At 37.2% G+C, this 18921-nt stretch overlaps 1 non-coding gene across 1 annotated transcript; it reads right to left on the bottom strand.

Moving 5' to 3' along the window:
- Positions 1 to 10557: 10557 nt before the first annotated feature.
- Positions 10558 to 10665, bottom strand: LOC148565523 (small nucleolar RNA R71). The gene has a single exon (XR_015884782.1). It is a non-coding gene; the product is annotated as a small nucleolar RNA R71 (small nucleolar RNA).
- Between the last annotated feature and the right edge of the window lie 8256 nt (positions 10666 to 18921).

Genomic DNA, 18921 nt, shown 5'->3' with positions numbered 1-18921 from the left:
TTTTCCTCCCATTCTTCCCCTTTTCCTGGCCAAACTCAGAATGCTTGCTCATCCTCAAGCAGCAATTAGAACAATGGCTATGAGGCTAAGATGGATCATGAATGTCTTACACAATGAAATGTTAGCAATACATGTGTTTTAAGCAAGCAAAATTAAGGATAACAATCAAGGCACATGAAATAGAGACATTGTGATTGCAAACATAAGAGGGTGTGCATGATACATTGCATACAGAATAAGTGGCACACCAAACTTAGTGTGGCACTCTCACTTGGAATTGATGCAAGTTTCCAGTATGGATTGGAACCAAATTTTGTTGCATAGCAACACTAAACTTAGAATGCAACTATATGTCAATTTATTTGAACTAAAACTAAGCAAATGAAACTGTTATTTGTTAAATACAATCACCAAGTGAAGCATCTGTCATGAATAAGGATTTCTTGGTGAGGTATTAACAAAAACAGTTGAGTAGCAAAATAAATGAAAGCATTTAAAAACAGAGAAATGACTAAAGAAAGTAGAATGAGAAAGTGTCAAATCAAAAGAAAAATAATACTGCAAAGGCAATATGATTATGCAGACAAGTGGTGTTGCTGGATGACTTGCATAGAAAATAAGTGGCACACCAAACTTAGAATCTTAGTGCGACACTTTTAATTAGAATTGATGCAATCATCCAGAGGGATTGAAAATAAATTGTTGCATGGCAACACCAAACTTAGAATGTAATTATATGCCAATTTATTGAAATTAAACAAAGCAAAGAAATGTTACCTACGGTTGACATGTTCTTCACTTTCTTCCTCTTCTTCCAGTTTGTTAAGAGGAATGACTTCAAGGGGGGAGAGGATTCAGCTAGTGTCCCTTGTCTTGGCCTCTCCTCAGCAAGCTTCCTTTTGTAAATGGCTTGATTGAGCTTGCTTACTGGATCAGGGACAGGATTGGTGCTCTTGTTAGTTGCCTTCACTTCTTTGGATTCAAGACTTGGTTGCTGTGTGATTATTGGAGTTTTATCTTCATCCAGAGCCTTTTGAATTGCTGGCTCAATGAGCCCTTCATTTATGTAATCCTCAGCTTCAATTGAGCATGAATCTCCTTGATTGGTTTCCTCCCCTTCTTCTGCTTGATCTTCCATTAAGTCTTTTGGGAGTGAAGTTCCATGTTCCTCTGTCACCTCAATTAGCTTCTGTGGATATGCAGTTTTAGGTTCAAATATCTCCACCACCTCATTCTTCATTGAAAGTTTGCTGACATAGGTGCCTCTTCTTCTTGTTCTTCCACTTTCTCCTTCACAAATTGGCCTTCATCCTCAATGTTTGATAGCTCTAAGTTTCTCCTTATTTGCTCTAAATGCCCATCCATCTTTTTGAGGAGGACTTCTTGTTCTGTCCAGAGTTTTTGTTGTTCCTCCAAAAATTGTTCTTGTCTTTCCAATAATTCTCTGAACTTTTGAAGGGGGTCCTCAACTACTGGCTCAAGAGATGAAGGCTGAAAGTGATTTTGTGGACATAGATGTGTTATGGTGAAGTTGTTTTGAGGGGTATGGAATGAGTTTTGTGGGTAGTGAAGTGAGTTGTATGGATCTTGGAAAGAGTTTTGTGTTGATGTATATTCAAGTGATGGAGAATTCTGACATGAGAAATCAGGAGGTGGGGTTTCACTTAGTTCAGGAGCCTCTTCATTTTGCCCTTTTACCTCCACCCTTGCATTCAACATTTGGTCTACCAGCACTTCCATGTTTTTGAAGAAGTTCTCTTGTTCATTCCAGGATATCTGTGCCTTTTCCTCATATTTTTCAAGCATGGTCTCAAGCTTAGAAAGGCTTTGGTTCATGGAAGTTTGTGTGGGTGGTAAGTTTGTGGATGGCTCTTGATAAGTGGAGTTTGAACTATCAAATGCTTTCTGATTTTTATCATCCCAAGCACAACTTCAAGAATTGTGGAACTCATCATAGTATGGATCATCTTGTTGCCTTGGTGAACAATTTTGCATGAATTTATTGAGAGTATACTCCAGTGATGATGTTTCTTGATGAGCGGAACATGAATCATTGAAATTCCCTTCCCAGCCACGGTTTGTGTAACTGTCATCACAGTATGAGTCACTTTGTGGCTCTGGGAGGTGTTCATGCTCTTTCATTCCTTGGCGATACTCCCAACCACCATTAGAATAATGACTTGAATCATTTTGTGGTGGTGGGAAGTATCCCATATGATTCTCTTGCTCAACTTGTGGTTCTGAGACATATCTCCATGGATTGGAGTACTCAAGATCTGTAAATTGTTGGTGATATTCCCAGCCATCATTAGAAATTGGTGATGGTGGGTAATATCCCATAAAATTATTTGATCATAAGATGAGTTGAACTCCATTTAAATTTTGTAAAACACAACACCATTGAAAATTGAAATTCATGTCATAGAGAATAATTTCTTAGTGAGGCAATAACTCAAATACCTTGGTGTCAATTTTAAACAGAAAACAAAAACAAAGAAAATGCTTAATCTAGACTTCTCACCCACTTAATCATTGTTGATCTAAATCAATCCCCGGCAATGGCGCCAAAAACTTGATGGGTAGAAATTTGATTTCCACACAAACTCACCGGCAAGTGTACCGGGTCGGATCAAGTAGTAATAACTCACAAGAGTGAGGTCGATCCCACAGGGATTGATGGATCAAACAACTTTAGTGGGTGATTACTTTAGTTAAGCTAACATTGGTAAATTGGGTGAATTTGAGTAACAGAAAGGAAATTGCAAGGAATTTAAAATGCAGAAGGTAAATTGCAGTAAAAGTAAAGTGCAGAATGTAAATTAGCTGAAGCTTAAATGACAAGAAAAGTAAAATTGCATCAGATCTAACTTGCAGGAAGTAATTGACAGAACCTTAAAGAACAAGGAATGTAAATTGCATCAAATGTAAATTAGCAGAATGTAGATTGGACAAAAGCTTAGAGAGCAAGAAAAGTAAATTGCAGCAAAATGTAAAGGGAGGCTGGGTGCTGGAAAGTTAGATGAAAGCAGTAGATCAAAGCTTAGAGCAATTGCAGAGGAATTAAATTGTGCAGGAAACGTAAATCAAGCTCAGTGTGAATGGAAAAGTGAAATTGCAGAAGAACAGAATTACAGATTTGCAGGAAAAGTAAATTTGGATCTCCACAATTTCAATTGTAAAGTTGCAGAAGGAAATTTTGCAGATGGAAAGAAAAAGATATTCAAATTTTATAAACCAAGCTGAACATCAGAAAAAGGAAAAGAGAACTAAGCTCTCTACCAGAGCTTTCTATCCTACTCCTAGTGCTCTCAAGCAGAGCCAGCCTCCTTAATGAAATGAAATTGATGCCTTTTTATAGGATTTTTCAAAAATGAAAATAAAATTGAAATTAAAAACAAATTACAAAATGAAATTCCCATTCTAGCTTCTCTGTGTCTTGTGCCTTTGAGTGATGTCCATGAGTTTTGCTTGCTTTGGGGCTTCAATGGGCTTGAATTAATTGAGTCAGATTGCACTTATGGTGGGCTCTTTTGGTTTGTGAAGAAATGGATCCAAAATGGCACTTGATTTGAAAATGAACCAAGGAGCTAGCTCTAGCGGAGCGCTCAGTGAGGAGAATGAACGTAGCGCTACTAGCTTCTTGTGTGCCTCCCTTCGAGCCTTGGTTGATCCTCCTTGTGCCAATTTTCTTTTGCCCATAGTGCTCAGTTGGAAGTTGCAACGTAGTGCTCCCTTGGTGTGAGGTTCCCTCTTCGAACCTTGGCTGTTTCACTCTGGGAGTGCCGCGCCTTATTTTTCTTTGTTGAGGCCACAAAAACGTTGAAATGTTTCAACGTAGCGCTCCTTTGGTTTGAGCGCTGGTGCCTTGTTTTTGAGCTTCCTTGTAGTGCTCAGTTGGGACATTCAACGTAGCACCCTTACTTAGTTAATGAACGCTTGCTCCTTGGCTTTGTAGCGCTCTCTTCATGTTTGAACGCAGCGCTGATGCCAATTGGCTTTAATAATGCCAATGCATTCATTCCTTTTCACTTGGCCTTGGCATTAATTAAATGATTCATGCATGCAAGCCTTATTAATTCCTAATGCCAATTACGTAGATTCATTCTTAATTGGCATTATCAATTTAAATTCATGCATGCTTTCATTTGCCTAATTTAATTAGTAATGCCATTTGCTTATCTTTAGCGTTCATTCCTTGGCATTATTAATTAAATGTTTCATGCATGCATAAGAATTAATAATCATATGCATGCTTTATTAATTCACTTAGCAATGTCGTTGCCACTTCATACATGCTTTCATTATTAATTCATGCATGCATAAGGCATTAATGCATGATAGTAAGGCCAAGGCTTCATGGTCATGGGCCACGCTTTTAAAAGCGTGGCCTAAAGTTTCAAAGCGTGCTCAAACTTCAAAGTGTGCCCCAATGTTCCTCTTTTCTTCTTTTTAGTTTATTTTGTGCTTTTTTTGTTTCTTTTTCTTCTTATTTCCTACAAAGTTTATAAAATAAAAAGATCAAAGAAATATACCATTTAAGCACAAAAGAATGCAATACTTAAGCATTAATCATCAATTTCTTGTATGAAAAAAGTATAGAAAAATATGACATGATGACATGTCATCAGGACGCGTCCGCGTGGTGGGGCTTGTGCGCCCAGCACAGTTCTAGCACCACACCAGCATAACTCTCTGGCCAAACACCTTTTATGCCGATTTTACTCATCCACGCATGCGCGTGCTTGACGCGTACGCGTGGAGTGCCAAAATCGCAAATGACGCGCACGCGTCATGGACGCGTATGCGTGAGCATGTATGTGCACGAGGCACATTTCCTGCGCCACTCCCGCTCAACTCTCTATTCACTTTTATTTTTTTCACGCATACACATATGACGCATACACGTCAGTGACGCTTGAGCGTCGTGTGCATTTTTTTTTTTGAATATCCGGTTCCTATTCTAAGATAGCTGCATGATCAGAACACACGTAAAACGAAAGAAAAACAATAAAAACTCAATAAAAATCAAATAAATAAGAAAATCACTACTATGAAAAATAACTAAGGATACGAAATTATCGGGTTGCCTCCCGACAAGCGCTTCTTTAATGTCACTAGCTTAACACTTGATTGTTAAATTTTCTTCCTCTTCTTCCAGTTGGTTAAAAGAAATGTCTTCAAGGGGAGAGAGGTGAAAATTTGTGCCCCCTGATATAAATTTCTCCCAACAAGCTTTCTTTTATTGTGATTAGCTTGATTCACTTTGCTTGTTGGTGTAGAGGTTGGATTTCTTTTCTGACCTTCTCTTTTTCGTGGATATTTTCTTCTGTTTCTTGGTCACAATCCCCTTTTCAGTGCTTTCCTTGGTTGCCTTCACTTCATTGATTTCAAACTTTGGGTGTTGTGTGAAGGTTAGAGTGTACTCTTCATCAAGAACTTCTTAAATTGGTGGTCCAATAAACTCACTCTCTATGCCACTCTCTGCTTTATTGGAGTGTAGATTCACATAATTGTTTTCATCCCTTACAACCTCCTTTGTTTGTGCATCTTCCTCCTTTGTTTTTGCATATTCCTTTTCTTCCATGTGTGAGGGTGGAAAATTCTCTAATTTATTGGAGTATAAACTCCTTTGATTGATTCCTCACTTTCTTCTATAGGATCTTGCATTATATCTCTTGGGAAGAAATTTGCTTGTTCCTCTTCCTGGAACTTGATGATCGACTGCACATGTTTCTTTACATTTTTGACACTCATCTTTATATCATGTATGAATTCTTTCATGAGAAGCTCAATATCTGATGGTACTTGATATGAACAAGGAGATGGTGGCTCTTGATATGAATAAGAAGGAGATGATGATTCTTGATAAGAGTAAAAAGATGATGGTTCTTGGTATGAATAGGGAGATAATGACTCTTGATATGGGTAGAAAGATGATGGTTCTTGATATGGATAGAGAGGTGGTGGTTCTTGGTATGAATATGAAGGTGGTGGTTCTTGATATGAATATGGAGATGGTGGTTCTTGATAGTTGGAACATGGAGCATTGAAGTTTCTTTGGTTTTGATTTTGCCAACCAAAATTCGGGTAGTTTCTCCATCCACAATCATATGAATCACTACTTGGATGGGAGTAGTAACCCATGTGATCTCTCTCCATTATTTTTCCTTAGCACAACACACCAAACAGAATTAAACGCACCATGTGGTAAACAGGAGGAACTTTAAACTCAATAATTAAAATAACTAGGAAGAGTAAAAGAACTAAGGGGACACCAAACTTGATTTCAGAAATTAAGAGAAAGGAAAAATTGAAATAAAATAAATCCAAATAAATTTTTTTTTCGAAAATACTAAAGCAAAGATTAAATAAAATTAAAATTAAAATGCCTAATCTAAGCAATCAAACAACTGTTTGTTGTTAATCACTATCAATCCCAGCAACGGCGCCAAAAACTTAGTGCAAAATTTACAACCACAAACTAACCGGCAAGTGCACCGGGTCGTATCAAGTAATACCTCAGGTGAGTGAGGGTCGATCCCATGAAGATTAATGGATCAAGCAACAATAATTGAGTGATAGGCTTATTCAAGCAAACAAAAAATAGTGTTTGAGAGTTCAAAAGACATTAAACAATATAAAGAATATTAAAGAAAGGCAAGTAAATAAGTTGGGAATAAAATATGGAGAAAGCAGTTAATGTTTCAGAGTTATCTATTTTTCCGGATTAACTTTTCTTACTAACTATTTTAATCATGTAGGATTAATTTATGGCAAACTATATGTGACTAGACCCTAATTCCTTGGACCTTTCTAGTCTCCTCTAATTTTTATCAACTGCCAATTCCTTGGTCAATTAATTCCAATTAGATGGTGAAGTTTAATTCCAGTTATCATGCCACAAAACTCTAATTACCCAAAAATAAAAGGATTATATGTCACGTATCCCGTTAAGTCCAGATAATTAGAAATTTAGGAAAAATTGTTTTCAAGCTATTGTTCAAGTAAAGAGCTTTTCCAAGTTATACAAGAACTCAAGTAGAAAGAGGGTCATACTTCCGTTTCACCCAAATTCATAAGATAAAGAACGAAAACAATTCCTAAATCGTAAATCCATACATGAATTAAAATAGAAAAAGCAATAAAATCAATCCATACAAATAGACAGAGCTCCTAACCTTAACAATGGAGGTTTAGTTACTCATGATTCAGAGAAGACAACTATGATTGTAAATTGGGATGAGGTGGAATGAAAAGTTAACTAATTGGAATCCCCCCTCAGGGAAGAAAAAGTTCTTCTTTTATATCTAATCCTAATAAATTTAAAATATAATTTCTAAAATTAAAATAATATCTTTTCCTAAAATAAGATTTGAATTTAAATCAGAATTAATTAAATAATCAGCAAGTCTTCAATTGATGGGTGAGGACCACTTGTTTCGTCCATTCTGCAGCTTCTAATATGTGTTTTCTGGGCTGAAAACTAGGTCAAAACAACCCAAAAATTGCCCCCAGCATTTTTTATGTTTTTTGTACGTGGCGCATGTCATGTGTATGCGTTAGTCACGCGTACGCATCAGTCACGCGTACGCGTCGATGTGCAACTTCAAATCACGCGTACGCATCAATCACATGCACGCGTCGCCATGGAAATCTTCAAATCACGCGCACGCATCAGATACGCGTACGCCTCGCTCCTCGTTGTTTTCTCCTTTAATTCTTGTGCTGCAAAAACTCCATCACATCCAGTCGAATGCTACCTAAAATAAACAAAATTTGCACAAGACTCAAAGTAGCATCCATAGTGGCTAAAAGATAATTAATTCTTTATTAAAATCAACAAATTAAATGCAAATTCACTAGAAAAAGATAGGCAAGATGCTCACGCATCAAAACACTAAACTTGAATTGTTGCTTGTCCTCAAGCAACGAAAACTAATATAGACATAGGATGTGAATTTGCATGAGAATGAGAGTTTGATTAAGCTCGTGTCTCTTCTTATAGTGGGGTTTACAACTGTAATCCTGAATAGTTTTGGCATCTAACTCTCCTTTGAATCAGAAGGATGTCACTGTCATTCGGAATTAGAATCCGGATAATATTATGAATTCTCTGATCTTTTGTAACTCAATTTAACCCTTGAACACATAAATTTTTCTTTGAGTCTTTTTTTTTTTGGTGCTTTGCACCTTGAGCCTAGCCGTGACTTTAAATGTTTTGTCTCAAGCTTTACTTGACACAGAAACACCACAAGCACTTAACTGGGAAACTCTCTTTAAGTTCTGATTTTCCTTTCAGTTACTCCCAGACAGTGGTGCTCAAAGCCTTTGGCATACTCTGTTAATTGCAATTGATCTCGACTCTAAATGTTTTGTCTCAAGGATTACTTGACACAAGAACACCACAAGCATGTGACTAGGGAAACAACTCTTTGAGCTTTTAATCATGTCTATATTTGTTATGCTAAAGCTTGGCTGGCCATTTGGCCATGTCTAATTCTTTAGGACCGAAGCTTTAGACTAACATTGCATGAATCCTGGAATTCTTATTAAAAATTTTGAATTTCTTTATTTTCTTTTTCCAAAATAATTTCGAAAAAAATACAAAAAATTTAATAAAATCATAAAAACCAAAAAATTTTATGTTTCTTGTTTGAGTCTTGTGTCAAATTTTAAATTTGGTGTCAAATGCATGTTTTTAATTTTTCTTAAATTTTCGAAAATTCATCATATGTTCTTTCTTGGTCTTCAAGTTGTTCTTGATGATTTTCTTTGTTTAATCTTGTGATTTTCTTGTTTTGTGTTTTTTGTTGTTTTTCATATGCATTTTCGAATTCATAGTGTCTAAACATTAAAAAAAGTTCTTAAGTTTGATATCTTGCATGTCTTTCTTTTCTTAAAAATTTTCAAAAATATGTTCTTGATGTTCATCATTATCTTCAAATTGTTCTTGGTGTTCATCTCGATATTCAAGGTGTTCTTGCATGCATTATTTATTTTGATCTTAAATTTTTATGTCATGTGTCATTTTGTTGTTTTTCTCTTTCTTCATTAATTAAAAAAAATAAAAAATAATATCTTTTCCTTATTTTACTCATAAATTTCGAAATTTTGGGTTGACTTAGTCAAAAATTTTTAAAATTTAGTTGTATCTTGTTAGTCAAGTCAAAATTTCAATTTAAAAATTCTATCTTTTCAAATCTTTTTCAAAATCAAATCTTTTTCATTTTTCTTTTCTGTTTTTTTGAAATTTTTTTTAAAAATTAATTTTCAAAATCTTTTTCTTAATTTTATTTCATATTTTCGAAATTATTGCTAACAATTAATGTTTTGTTTCATAAATTTCAAGTTTGTTACTTTCTTGTTAAGAAAGGTTCAATCTTTAATTTCTAGAATCATATCTTTTAATTTCTTGTTAGTCAAGTCATCAACTTTAATTTTAAAAATAAAATCTTTTTAATTTCTTTTTCAAAATAAATTTCAAACATTTCTTTTTCAAAATTTAATTTCAAAATCTTTTTCTAACTTCTTATCTTTTCAAAAATTTTATTTTCAAATCTTTTTCAACTAACTACTTGACTTGTTTGTTTTAATTTAAAAAAAAATACTATTTCTTATCTTTTTCAAAACCACCTAACTACTTTTCCACTTCTCATTTTTTCAAAAACAACTAGCCACTTTTTCAAAATTCTTTTTAATTAACTGATTGTTTTAAATTCTAATTTTATTTTATTTCTTTTAATATTTTCGAATACTAACCAATAATTAAAATAAAAAAAATATTTTTCTTTTCTTTTAATTAATATTCGAATACTCTCTCTCTCATCTCTTTCTATTTATTTTATTTATTTACTAACACTTCTCTTCTACTCATAATTCAAACTCTCTCTCTCTCTGTGTGTTCTAATTTCTTCTTCCTTCTTCATTCTATTCTTCTTTTTCTCTGACAGATAAAGGAATCTCTATACTGTGACATAGAGGATTTCTCTTCTTTTATGTTCTCTTCTTTTTCATATGAACAGGAACAGGGATAAAGACATTCTTGTTGAAGCTAACCCTAAACCCGAAAGGACTCTGAAGAGGAAGCTAAAAGAAGTTAAAGCACAACACTCTGGAGAGGAACTAACAGAAAATTTTGAAAAAGAAGCAGATATGGCAGCCGAACCCAACAATAATGCTAGAGATGCAAGGAAGATGCTTGGTGACTTTACTGCACCAACTTCCAACTTCTATAGAAGAAGCATCTCAATTCCTGCAATTGGAGCAAACAACTTTGAGCTTAAGCCTCAATTAGTTTCTCTAATGCTGCAGAATTGCAAGTTTCATGGACTTTCATTGGAAGATCCTCATCAGTTCTTAGCTGAATTCTTGCAAATCTGTGACACTGTTAAGACTAATGGGGTTGATCCTGAGGTCTACAGACTTATGTTTTTCCCCTTTGCTATAAGAGACAGAGCTAGGATATGGTTGGACTCACAACCTAAAGAAAGCCTGAACTCTTGAGGAAAGTTGGTCAATGCTTTATTGGCCAAATTCTTTCCACCTCGACAGATGAGTAAGCTTAGAGTGAAAGTCAAAACCTTCAGACAAAAGGAAGGTGAATCCTTCTATGAAGCTTGGGAAAGATACAAGCAATTGATTAGAAGGTGTCCTTCTGACATGCTTTCAGAATGGAGCATCTTATGTATATTCTATGATGGTCTATCTGAATTGTCCAAGATGTCATTAGACCACTCTGCTGGTGGATCTCTTCATCTGAAGAAAACACCTGCAGAAGCCCAGGAACTCATTGAGATGGTTGCAAATAACCAGTTCATGTACACTTCTGAAAGAAACCCTGTGAATAATGGGATGACTCAAAAGAAAGGAGTTCTTGAGATTGATACTCTGAATGCCATATTGGCTCAGAATAAAATATTGACTCAGCAAATCAATATGATTTCTCAGAATCTGACTGGATTGCAAGCTACATCCGGCAGTACTAAAGAAGCCTCCTCTGAAGGAGAAGCTTATGACCCTGAAAATCCTGAAATAGAAGAGGTGAATTACATAGAAGAATCCTATGGAAACACCTATAATCCTTCATGGAGAAATCATCTAAATTTCTCATGGAAGGATCAACAGAAGCCTCAACAAGGCTTCAATAATAATAATGGTGGGAGAATTTGGTTTGGAAATAGCAAACCTTTTCCATCATCGTCTCAGTAACAGATAGAGAATTCTAGGCAGAGCCTCTCTGACTTAGCAACCATAGTCTCTGATCTAACTAAGACCACTCACAGTTTCATGACTGAAACAAGGTCCTCCATTAGAAATCTGGAGGTACAAGTGGGTCAGCTGAGTAAAAGAGTTACTAAAATCCCTCCTAGTACTCGCCCAATCAATACAGAAAAGAATCCAAAGAGAGAGTGCAAGGCCATTAATATATCCAAAGTGGCCGAACCTATAGAGAAGGAAGAGGCAGTGATTTCCAGTGAGGAAGACCTCAATGGACGTCCACTGACCACTAAGAAGTTCCCTAATGAGGAACCAAAGGAATCTGAAGCTCATACAAAGACCATAGGGATTCTACTGAACTTACTGTTGCCATTCATGAGCTCTGATGAGTATTCTTCCTCTGAAGAGGATGAAGATATTGTTGAAGAGAAAGTTGCTCGGTATCTAGGAGCAATCATGAAGTTGAATGCCAAGTTATTTAGTAATGAGACTTTGGAGAATGAATATCCATTGCTCATCAATGAACTGAATGCCTTGGTTCAGCAAAAATTACCTCAGAAGAAACCGGATCCCGGAAGGTTCTTAATACCTTGTACCATAGGCACCATGACCTTTGAGAAGGCTCTGTGTGACCTGGGGTCAGGTATAAACCTCATGCCACTCTCTGTAATGGAGAAATTAGGGATCTTTGATGTACAAACTGTAAGAATCTCACTAGAGATGGCAGACAAATCAATAAAACAGGCTTATGGACTTGTAGAGGATGTTTTAGTGAAGGTTGAAGGCCTGTACATCCCTGCTGACTTCATAATCCTAGACACTGGGAAGGATGAGGATGAATCCATTATCCTTGGAAGGCCCTTCCTAGCCACAGCAAGAGCTGTGATTGATGTGGACAGAGGAGAGTTAGTCCTGCAACTGAATGAGGACTACCTTGTGTTTAAGGCTCAAGGATCTTCCTCTGTAACCATGGAGAGGAAGCATGAAAAGTTTCTCTCAATACAGAGTCAAGCAGAACCCCCACATTCAAACTCTAAGTTTGGTGTATCATGCTCTGATTGTCTGTGAAGCTCTATAAGAGCTCACTGTCAAGCTATTGACATTAAAGAAGCACTTATTGGGAGGCAACCCACCCTTATTTATCTATGTTAATTACCTTTACATTTCATTTTCCATTGTTATTTTATGTTTTCTTTAGGTTGATGATCATGTGGAGTCACAAAAATAGCTGCAGAATCAGAGTGGAATCAAAAACAACATCAAAAATAGCACACCCTGCAGGACAGGCTTACTTGCGTTTAAACGCTAGTAAGGATAGCAGAATGGGCATTTAATGCCCATGCAGGCAGCATTCTGGGCGTTTAACGCCAGAAATGACAGCATTCTGGGCGTTCAGAAAAACACCCAGTAAAGAAGGATTCCTGGCGTTTAACGCCAGCCAGGATATCTGGCTGGGCGTTAAACGCCCAAAGAGGCAGTCAAGTGGGCGTTAAACGCTAGAATGGATAGCATAATGGGTGTTTAACGCCAGGATAACACAATGGAGTAATAAGTTTTCAAAATTAATTGCATCATTCTTCTTCTACTCCCTTTTATCTTCTTTTGCTCGAGGACAAGCAAACCTTTTAAGTTTGGTGTGGAAAAAAGCTCTGCTTTTTGCTTTCCATAACCATTAATGGTACCTAAGGCCAGAGAAACCTCTAGGAAGAGGAGCAACAAAGGCAAGGAAGAGACATAGAGGAGCTCAAAAACTCCATTGGTTCTTCAAGAGGAAGAAGAAGCCACCATCACTAAGGTGGACCCATTCTTTAATCTCCTTGTTTATTTTCTTTTCTGTTTTCGGTTTTTATGCTTTATATTTTGACTATGTTTGTGTCTTTATTACATGATCATTAGTGTTTAGAGTCTATGTCTTAAAGCTATGAATGATTCCATGAATCTCTCACCTTTCTTAAATGAAAAATGTTTTTATTTGCAAAAGAACAAGAAGTGCATAATTTTGATATTTATCTTGGAATTATTTTAATTATTTTGATGTGGTGGCAATACTTTTTTGTTTTCTGAATGAATGCTTGAACAGTGCATATTTTTATAGTGAAGTTTATGAATGTTAAAACTGTTGGCTCTTGAAAGAATAATGAAAAAAGAGAAATGTTATTGATAATCTGAAAAATCATAAAATTGATTCTTGAAGCAAGAAAAAGTAGTGAAAAACACAAAGCTTGCGAAAAAAAATTGGCAAAAAATAAAAAAAAAAGAAAGAAAAAAAGAAAAAGCAAGCAGAAAAAGCCAATAGCTCTTTAAACCAAAAGGCAAGAGCAAAAAGCCAGTAACCCTTTAAACTAAAAGGCAAGGGTAAAGAGGATCCAAGGCTTTGAGCATTAATGGATAGCAGGGCCCAAGGAATAAAACCTTAGCCTAAGCGGCTAAATCAAGCTTTCCCTAACCATGTGCTTGTGGCGTGAAGGTGTCAAGTGAAAAGCTTGAGACTGAGCGGTTAAAGTCGTGGTCCAAAGCAAAAAGAGTGTGCTTAAGAACTCTGGGCACCTCTAACTGGGGACTCTAGCAAAGCTGAGTCACAATCTGAAAAGGTTCACCCAGTTATGTGTCTGTGGCATTTATGTATCCGGTGGTATACTGGAAAACAAAATGCTTAGGGTCACGGCCAAGACTCATAAAGTAGCTGTGTTCAAGAATCAACATACTAAACTAGGAGAATCAATAACACTATCTGAATTCTGAGTTCCTATGGATGCCAATCATTCTGAACTTCAAAGGATAAAGTGAGATGCCAAAACTGTTCAGAAGCAAAAAGCTACTAGCCCCGCTCATCTAATTGAAACTAATCTTCATTGATATTTTTGAAATTTATTGTATATTCTCTTCTTTTTATCCTATTTTGTTTTTAGTTTCTTGGGGAAGAGCAACAATTTAAGTTTGGTGTTGTGATGAGCGGATAATTTATACCCTTTTAGGCATTGTTTTTACATAGTTTTTAGTATGTTTTAGCTACTTTTTATTATATTTTTATTAGTTTTTATGCAAAAATCACATTTCTGGACTTTACTATGAGTTTGGGTATTTTTCAGTAATTTCAGGTATTTTCTGGCTGAAATTGAGGGATCTGGGCAAAAGTCTGATTCAGAGGCTGAGAAAGGACTGCAGATGCTGTTGGATTCTGACCCTCCTGTACTCGAAGTAGATTTTTTGGAGCTACAGAAGCACAATTGGCGAGTTCTCAATTGCGTTGGAAATTAGACATCTTGGGCTTTCCATAAATATATAATAGTTCATTCTTTGCTCGAGATTTGATGGCCCAAACTGGCGTTTAACGCCAGCCAGAGACCCTTTTCTGGCGTAAAACGCCGTAACTGACACCAGAACTGGAGTTAAACGCCCAAAATGGCATCCGAGCTAGCGTTTAACTCTAGAAAAGGCCTATGAACGTGTAAAGCTCAATGCTCAGCCCAAGCACACACCAAGTGGGCCTCGGAAGTGGATTTCTACACTATCTGCACTTAGTTACTTATTTTCTGTAATCCTTAGTAACTAGTTTAGTATAAATACTAGTCTTTCCTATTGTATTTGGACTTTTTAGAATCTTATTCCATTTTTCACATTTGGAGGCTGGCCACACGGCCATGCCTAGGCTATTTTCTCTTATGTATTTTCTAACGGTGGAGTTTCTACACCTCATAGATTAAGGTGCGAAGCTCTGCTGTTCTTCATGAATTAATGCAAGTACTATTGTTTCTCTTTCAATTCACGCTTACTTATTCTCCAAGATATACTCTCATACTTAATTCAGTTAAGTCAGAATGAAGGGGTGACCCGTGACAATCACCCACTATCTTCGTTACTCGCTTAGCCAAGATCCGCGTGCCTGACAACCACAAGCGGTCTACATGATGTTCAACGTAGTCATTGGATGATAGCCGGAGTATAGTCTCTTGGGTCTCCAATCCAAGGATTTGACTTGCCTCTCCTGACAACAGAGCATTCGAATCCTTGAGATTAGAACTTTCATGGTAGAGGCTAGAACCAATTGGCAGCATTCTTGAGATCCGGAAAGTCTAAACCTTGTCTGTGGTATTCCGAGTAAGATCCGGGATGGATGACTGTGACGAGCTTCAAACTTACAAATGTTGGGCGTAGTGACAGTGTACAAAAGGATAGAGAGATCCTATTCTGACACAAGTAAGAACCGACAGATGATTAGCCATGTGGTAGCTGTGCCTGGTATTTTTCATCCGAGACGAGAGATCCGACAGTTGATTAGCCATACAGAAACCGTACCTAGACCATTTTCACTGAGAGGACGGATGGTAGCCATTGACAACGGTGATCCACCAACATACAGCTTGCCATGGAAGGGAGTATGCATGATTGGATGAAGACAATAGGAAAGCAGAGGTTCAGAAGCAACAAAGCATCTCCAAACGCTTATCTAAAATTCCCACCAATGAATTACATAAGTATCTCTATTTTAATTTATGTTTTATTTATCTTTTAATTATCAAAACCTCATAACAATTTGAATTCGCCTGACTAAGATTTACAGGATGACCATAGCTTGCTTCAAGCCGATAATCTCTGTGGTATCGACCCTTACTCACGTAAGGTATTACTTGGATGACCCAGTGCACTTGCTGGTTAGTTGTGTGGAGTTGCAAAGGTGTGATTGCCATTCTGTGCACCAGCCAATTTTGCTTGAGTTGAATTCTTGCTTTCGAATTTGTACAACTCACAGGAGATTATTTGGTGAACTTCCACCTGATTGCCTAACATGATGCAATGGATCATCACAGCTCGCCTTATAGTAACTTCAGAACGGTTGCGAGTAGGAAGTATGGAACGCCCAATGAATTTCAGCCATCTTCTAGCTACTGGCTTGAGATCCATTCTCCTCAGTTGGTTTGGTTTGCCTTTCTTGTCATTGATCCACTGAGTTCCAGGCAGACATATGTCCTTAAGGACTTGATCTAGCCTCAGATTAGCTAGTACCCTCCTATTAAAGGATTCATGGTCATCCTTTTGCGGGGGTAATTTGAAAATCTCCCTCACCTTATCCAGATTAAAATACAAAGTCCTTTCTCGAACCATGGTGCACCATGTATGGAATTTCTGTCCCTCCTTCTTTTGTTTATCTTTCATCCACAGAGTTGCATAAAACTCACGGACTCTCACTATTCCAACATTGGTTACAGGGTTAGCCATAATTTCCCAACCCCTATTTTGAATCTGTTCTTGGATTTATGGATATTCATCTTCTTTCAAGTCAAACTTGACTTCTAGAATCACTATCTTTTTGCACATTACTTCATAGTAATGTTCTTCATGAGGCTTAGAGTAGAATCTGTAAGATTTATAGGCAGCTGTTGTTGGGGCACTTTCTTTCTTATTTTTTGATGTAGATCTTCCACTCTTTGGGGCATGGGTTGTGAATAAGTGAAAGAGCAAAGTGTTTTCCACCCCAAAATTAAAGGATTTTCTTGTCCAGAGCAAAAAGAAAAGGAAGAGAGAAGCGGGTGAGTAGTGAGGAAGGGCTTGTGAGGGAGAGAGATCTTCGAATGTTTAAGTAGAGGGAGGGGGTGTGGTTTCGAATTTTTTTAAAGGGAAAGGAGGTTGGAGAAGATAGCCAGATTTTAAATTAAAACGATAATATGAAAAATAAGAAAGATATGAATGATATTTCTTTAAATTAAAAAATTTTGGAAAAGATTTAAAAAAGATTTGGTTTGAAAGAGATTTGATTTGAAAAGATAAGATTGGAAAATAAATTGTTGAAAAAGATATGAATTGAATTGGTTTAACTTTTTTTTAAAATTAAAATAAAAGAAAGTTTGATTTAGAGATATGATTGATTAAAAGATAAGGTTTTGAAAAGATATGGTTTGAAAAAGTCAACTCTTCTTTCCTTTCTTTGCAATTTTGAAATGTTGGCTCACCCACTCCTGGGCGTTCAACACCAAGAATGGGCATTCAACGCCCATAGGGGACCATGACATGGTCCTGAGCCTGCCCCTATTTGGGCGTTGAATGCCCAGGGAGCTCCCCTCCTAGCGTTCAACATCGACTCTTCACTTCATCATGGGCGTTGGACGCCCATAATGCCTCCTCACTGGCGTTCAACGCCAGCCTTTCTTTCCCTTTTGAGCGTTGAACGCCCAGCTTCCTTCTTGTCTGGCGTTCAACGCCAGCAAGGGGTTCTCCCCAGAATATTCTTTTTGCAATTCTAAATATCTCTGTCTCTATTCTAAGGGCTGCACATGATCACCAACGTTAAAAACAAAGGGAAACTATGAAAACTAATAAGAAATGAACTGAAAATGAATATGAATGAGAACAAATAAAAGAACTAGAACAGCAATATGCTACTTATGGTTAGGTTGCCTCCCAACAAGCGCTTCTTTACCGTCATTAGCTTGACCTTACTGTTGTCATGTTAGTAATAGTGTAGAGCTCTCCTGCTCCAGATTATCCCCTGGGTATTGCTTGACTCTCTATCCATTCACTGTAAACCTTTTTTCAGAGTGTCTGTCTTGAAGCTCTATATGACCATAGGGTGATACATTAGTGACCACAAAAGGTCCCGTCCATCATGACTTGAGCTTCCCGAGGAAAAGCTTGAGTCTAGAATTGAAGAGTAAAACCTTCTGACCCGGCTCGAAGACTCTGGAGGAGATCTTTTGATCATGCCATTTCATGGCCCTTTTCTTGTAAATTTTAGCATTGTTAAATGTAGCTTGTTAGAATTCATCCAACCCATTTAGCTGGAGCAATTTTTTGTCTCCTGCAGCCTTAGCATCAAAGTTGAGGAATCTGATTGCCCAGTAGGCTCTGTGCTCCAGTTTCACTGGTAAATGACATGCAATGCCATAGACCAGCTGGTAGGGTGACATCCCAATAGGGGTCTTGAAAGTTGTTCTATATGCCCAGAGGGCGTCATCAAGTTTCCTTGCCCAATCTCTCCTGGAGGTGCTCACTGTTCTTTCCAGGATTCTTTTGAGCTCTCTGTTGGAGACCTCGACTTGTCCATTTGTCTGTGGGTGGTAAGGAGTTGCCACTCTGTGGCGAACACCATAACGGTGCAGAATTGAGTCAAGTTGTCTGTTACAGAAGTGAGTGCCTCCGTCACTGGTCAGTGTCCTTGGGACACCAAATCTGCTGAAAATATATTTATAGAGGAATTTCATTACCACTCGGGTGTTATTAGTGGGTGATGCAATTGCCTCAAACCATTTAGACACATAGTCCACTGCTACAAGGATGTATGTGTTCGAATATGAGGATGGAAAAGGGCCCATGAAATCTATTCTCCATACATCAAATAGCTCAATTTCCAAGATCCATTGTTGAGGCATCTCGTGATTATGAGGGAGGTTGCCATCCAGTTGACAACTGTCACAGTTGCGAACAAATTCTCAGGAGTCCTTGAAAAGCATTGGCCAGTAGAAGCCGCTCTAAAGGATTTTGGTGGCTGTGCGCTCACCTCCAAAACGACCTCCATAGTCGGAGCCATGGCAATGCCTAATGATTTGCTACGTTTCTTCCTCGGATATGCAATGGCGGATTATACCATCCGAGCATCTTTTGAATATATATGGTTCATCCCACAAGTAGTATTTAGCATCATGGATTAGTTTTTTAAATTGCTATCTATTGTATTCCTTGGGAATGAACCTTATCACCTTGTAATTTGTA

The sequence above is a fragment of the Arachis ipaensis genome, chromosome B5 (assembly GCF_059453495.1).
Source record: "Arachis ipaensis isolate K30076 ecotype BB chromosome B5, ASM5945349v1, whole genome shotgun sequence".
Lineage (NCBI taxonomy): Eukaryota > Viridiplantae > Streptophyta > Magnoliopsida > Fabales > Fabaceae > Arachis > Arachis ipaensis.
The sequence above is the reverse complement of the archived record's forward strand: the minus strand, read 5'-3'. Positions and strand labels throughout refer to the sequence as shown.